Source organism: Silene latifolia, chromosome 5, assembly GCF_048544455.1.
Source record: "Silene latifolia isolate original U9 population chromosome 5, ASM4854445v1, whole genome shotgun sequence".
In the NCBI taxonomy this organism is placed as follows: Eukaryota; Viridiplantae; Streptophyta; class Magnoliopsida; order Caryophyllales; family Caryophyllaceae; genus Silene; species Silene latifolia.
The window spans coordinates 61,615,536-61,621,429 of NC_133530.1; the positions used below are offsets into that span (position 1 = coordinate 61,615,536).

Sequence of the window (5,894 nt, forward strand, 5' to 3'; positions counted from 1 at the left end):
CTGCAGGCCGCCACCCCCAACCCTCCATTTCTCCATTTTTGTTCAGTTTAACATCGTCTGAAGCATCAATTAATCATTCTCATTTTATTTCCTTACTAATATGTGAACTTAAACATACAAAAGACATGAATTTAACACATATTTTCATGTGAAATAAACTACTCCAATAAAAATCAAAAAATCATACAAGAAAACAAGATTGTGACATTAATTCGTCGAGTAACTCGAAATATGTTACCTTAAGCTAGCAAAGAGACAAGCAATAAACTTGAGAAAGCTTCTAAAACCCAAAACTACTCTTCATCTTCAACCACATATGAGTCACCTAAAATAATTATGTGAAAGGACGATATTAACGAATTATCGTTATATAAAATATGAGACGTAAATTAATTTAATTATATTTTAAATAACCAAACTAGCGTCAAAACAATTTATAGATATGGTCCAAACTCGCGACTTAGCCAGGCCACTGCCTAGGCCACGGCCAGGCCACTGCCTAGGCCACGGCAGGCCACAGCAGACCAATCCTTACTGTCCAGCCGTCTTAGGACGGTTTCCTAGGCCAAATCACGACGGATATCACCCAAACAAAAGACCCAAACCCAACATGTACATGTACTTGAGACGTTAGCAAAGAGGTTGGTTCAATTTAGCATAAAGAAGCCCGTCAAAACAACCCGTCAAAACAGCCCAACAAAACCCAGTTTTCATGGTTCAAAAAGCTCATTTGTGACCGTCTTAAGACGAAATTTTAAGCATGAAGAGAAAAGAATTTTTCACATACAACCAACCCATTACATACATGGATATTCACATGAGACGGAAATCAACTATCTGGTTCAAATCATCCGTGGAATCAACCCCAAAACAGTCCCCAAAAATCATCCCTCATCAACTCATTTATACTTGTTTTTTTTTTTCTAACAAATCATGAGGCCGTCTTAAGACAAGTTTTTAAGCATGTTACAAGGCGGAATTCAACCAAACAAAAGACTATATTCATTCATGTATATGCATACAAGACATGAGCAATCAAATTGACTCGAACCAACAACCATTTCAACCCACAAATCGCGTCCAAAAACGCCCCATCACAGCCCCTATTTTCACGGTTTTATGTCCAGCTTTGCGTCCGTCTTAAGAAGAAATTTTAAGCATGGAAATGATAGTATTCCTCCAAACAAATTGCCCAACATGATTCCCCACTCCACCAAGAATCCAAAGGTACCAACTTTTCTCAAAATGGATAAGTAAAACTCGAATAAAACCGTCTCAAAGGACACCACATGAACTCAATCAAGACACAAACTTTATGTTATAAAAGGGTAAGACACACTTAAGCACATTTAGATTTCGACATAATGTCGAGTAATCCCATCACCGTTACCTTAAACGCTCCTTATTCTTCGAATAAATGGTCCACAAGGCACGAGCCTCACCCCGGGTCTTCGAATCCTTCATAAAACAGCAAGAAAACGGAATAAAGAAGCTAAAAGACGACACTTTTATAAGGCGGCGAAAGACGAGACCATTACAAAAAGGAGACTTTCTTACCTTAAAAGGAGGAGGAAGGAAAGGGGAAGAGAGTGGTACAAAAATTACGGAATTTGATCGAGAAATGGGCCGGGATCTGAGGTTGAATGTCGACGGAAATGGAGTTTTGATCTGGGTTTGTTGTTGCTGGTAGAAACGAAAAAGGGGAAGGGGAAAAGAAGGGAATGCGTGAGAAAAAGAGGGAGCAACTAGCTAGCTAGCTATTAATTATACGTACGTTTCTTCATCGTTAAGAAATTTCGCTAGTTTTTAAAACCGTCTCGAGTTAAATTAAACCGATTTAAGTAAAAGTTTGAGAAATAAACGGAATCAATCATTAATATATTAAATGAGTGAAAATAAAAATAAACTCAATTTGTTAACGGAAATAATACGAAATCGGATCGAATTGGAATTCTTAGTGATTTTTACTAAATTAGTGGAATTTAACGAAATTGGTTAATTTAGCAAAATAAATTCAAAATGGTTAACTCGATGACTTTTTCCCGGGTCCGAATAAATTAGCCTCATATATGAAAATGCGACGGTCAATAGTTAGACGGAAATTGAGACGGGAATTATTATTATTACGGTCATTATTATCGTCACTATTATTATCCGACCAAAAATACGTATATATATATATATTATTATATAAATCATGCCTTAAAGATATAATTTAATCGTACGTATTTTTATATAAATGAGCTTTTATATAATACGTTTATAAAAATCGTGTTTGACATAAAATTAATTAAATTGAATAATTCAAAAATATGAAATAAAGTAATCGAACAGTTTAATAAATTTAAAATGTCAAAATGGAAAATTCGCGGGTGTTACAGTTGGAGTATATGTTCTCAATAATAGTGCGATCACATGATTTAAAATCATAATTAAATCTCATAATAAGAATACATAAGGGATGATTCATTTATATAGTCAACTGATCAACATTAATCAGTAATGATTGACTAACTAGAGTTTGACATTACTATCGTTTGACGGTGGTGATCAGTTGATCCCTTAAGGTCACACCTATAGGACATTTCCCTTAATAGACAAATTGATTAATTGTATGACGATATAAGTTAATCAATTCCTTAAAATTGAACAATTCATTTGTGAGAGAGAATATTTATATCTTATTGTAATTTGAGATTAAGGAGGATCATCCATTACATTTAAGCTCAAGAACAAATAAGGAAGGTGACCTTAATTGTGTCCTTATTTTTGAGCCATATAACAATGTAAGGAACATTGTTTTTCTAATTTAATCACTTATTTAGTTATGCATGCACTAGATCTAAAGAACACATATTAATATGTTAATTTTTTCACCATTAGAAGAGTCTAATAATAGGTATATGAAACTAAAAATTGGTATCAGAGCATAGGATGTTGCATGCATAATCGATTTATAGTTTTTTCGAGTTATTAGTAACTTAATTAAAACTAAAATTTTTTATTTATTAGATAATCTCATGAAATCATGTTGCATGTTATATATTCTGGTCCTAAAATGTATTTAGGTCATTTTTATGATTTATGGTATTTTATTGCTCATTTTTATGATTTTTAGTTATTTTATTACATTTTTATGACTAAAATGGAAATAAAAATGCTAAAAATAGTTAAACTAAGTCTATGAACTTGAAATTTTTATATGACCTCACATGCATATTTTACTTACTGTATATAAAATTTCGTATTAATGTGATTAATATTGCATGATTTATGATTTTTATGAGATAAAAATGGATTAAATGGAGGTAAAATGGTTAAAAATAGTTAAACTTAGAAATAGGGCATAAAATTTTAATATGTTATCACATGAATATTTTACTCACAGTGTGTAAAATTTGAGATGAACTTGATTCATATTTCATGATTTATGAATTTTTAGTGTAAAAATGGCATAAATAGTGACTATTTTAGCACAAATAGCAAAAACAAATTACATGGCATGAAAAAATTATTTTAGCTTGCATTTATATCCCACTTATCAGATCTAAAGTTCTAAAATTGATTGGATTAATTTTTGTATGCTTTAGATGTTTTATTTGATAAAATCGATAAATCGCAACTATATTTTTCTCAAAATAAATTCGACAATTTTAACCATGATTTTTGCGATTATGAGGGTCATGGATATATTCCAGAATATTCAAAAATTTAAAATTCAAATTTTGAAATTATTGTAATTTAATTTGGATTTATTTCATAAATGTTATGATTTTAAGGTCAAAATGAGCATAAAATTATATCAAGTTGAATTATTATCAAAAATTGAGTGATGACTAATTTTTAGACCTAAGATTGTTAGCCTAATTAAGATGAACTAAAATTTGATTTTAGTATTATTTAGCGATTTTTATAAGTTAAAATCGTGTATTTCCATAAAACCGGGTTATATAATCGATATAAATTAAATAGGGCGATTTGGCATATAATTTGGCATGATAGACACATATTATAATGCTGCATATTTCATTGTTGAATGTCATATTTTATTTATATAATTTTGAATTATGTAATTTATCTTAGTATGGCCTTAGTTTTAATCGATATTACCCGTAATGAAAGGGGATATTGATTCGGTTGTAATATAATGTGATCTCGTATCACTTTTGTTTTTACTAGTTTTTCATATTATAAATGTATAATAGTAATAACTTTGTATTTTTATTATTATTTGTAATCATGGAGTTTCTTCAGGACGGTGCCATTCGGAAAGGCGTTCCGACAAAGACGGTGTTCTTGGGAGGCGTGCCACTTGAAGACTCAAGGGACCAAAGGAGTTTGTTTCCGAATATGTAATAGATTATTTAATTTTCTATTTTAGGAAGGCCATACTAGGAAATTATTATTGTTTTGCATTTATTTTAATATGTTGCATGCATTACCAAATCGCCATAACAACGCATGCATTTTCATATCGAGTCATCGACCGTGTCAATTATAATTATCGATAATTCGTTTTTAGTTCACCTAAAATTGATAGATAATAAATTGGCAAGATCTTTACTTTTAAAAGATTGAGACTTAGCCTTACCAAATAGTAGGAGCCCATGAGTCTAAATTTCATGAGCGGTACAATACGATTTTTCGGGGTGCTTCATTTGACGTTGGATAAATGGGGTAATAAATAGTTATTACGCTTCAAAAGTTTGGTTGATCTCAACGAAGGTATTTTGCGACCGTAGCCGCAAAAGGTTCGGGCTAAAGATGGATTTAATGTAAAATCATCGACCGAGAGTTCTAATTGTAGAATCGGTTAAGAGGGTTAACACACCAAGTTGTATTAGTAAAAGTTGTAGGGGGACCGTTGTCCCACAATTGAGCTAGTATGAATTTTGGATCTCGGAATTATTCATTATAGTGGGTAGAGGTCACTATATGAATGCAATACTTGTATTAATTTTTACGAGTATTATAACGATAAATGTTAATTGTTTCCTTCATTTCCGTTTTTGTAGTTATTTTTCCGCAACTGATTCATCTTATAATCTTACACCGATCACTATTAATACGTGGCTCCAATCATTCAATGAAAAATGCTCCTTGTATGACAATGACCCGAATAGAGAACTACACTTAGGCATTGGTGAGGATGGAAATATTTGCTACCTTACCACTTCCACACCTCCCACTCCCATATTCATGCCCACCTCCTTGGTAAGAGAATCTTGTGAGGAGAATCTCACAAATTCTAAGGTATCTTTGTTTGTAGAAGCAAGGAGAAATAACATATTGAGTGGGAGTTCTAGCAAAAATGTTCTTGCAACTGAAAAGAGTAATGGTATTACTAAAAGAATAGCAAAGAAGGGTAAGAAACCCAAACCCGATAATGGATTGGAAGTAGATAGTGAGACTACCATAACCAAAACTAAGGAAGGTACCCAATCCTACGATGAATGTCATCATTATTGTAATGTCATGGACCATTGGAAGCGTAATTGCCCCAAATATTTGGAAGATATCAATGTTGGACGTGTCACTCCACTTGGGCTTTGGAAGTGTGGAAAAGCTAAACAAGGGTGATTTAGATCTCCGACTAGGAAATGGAGCTAGGGTTGCCGCCACTTCAAGAGGGACTTATGTACTTGTTTTAGCTAATAGCTTTGAGTTGTACTTACATAATTGTTATTATGTACCCACTTTGTCTTAAAACATTATTTCCATGTTAGACATGGAAAGATTATTCTTTTGCCATCAAAAACAATCATTGTATTTTGTTGAAAATGACTTGGCCATAAGCCAAGCCACTTCTCTAAATGGTATTTATGTTTTAGACACCTCCAACTCAACTAAAGATATCTATAACATACAATCCAAAAGTCTCATAACAAGTGATC

At 32.3% G+C, this 5,894-nt stretch overlaps 1 long non-coding RNA gene across 1 annotated transcript; it reads right to left on the minus strand.

Moving 5' to 3' along the window:
* Window positions 1–235: 235 nt before the first annotated feature.
* On the minus strand, window positions 236–1,714 carry LOC141656129 (uncharacterized). Its single transcript, XR_012548364.1, has 3 exons — window positions 1,558–1,714; window positions 1,391–1,458; window positions 236–325 (listed from the first exon to the last, which is right to left on the minus strand). It is a non-coding gene; the product is annotated as an uncharacterized LOC141656129 (long non-coding RNA).
* Window positions 1,715–5,894: the final 4,180 nt, after the last annotated feature.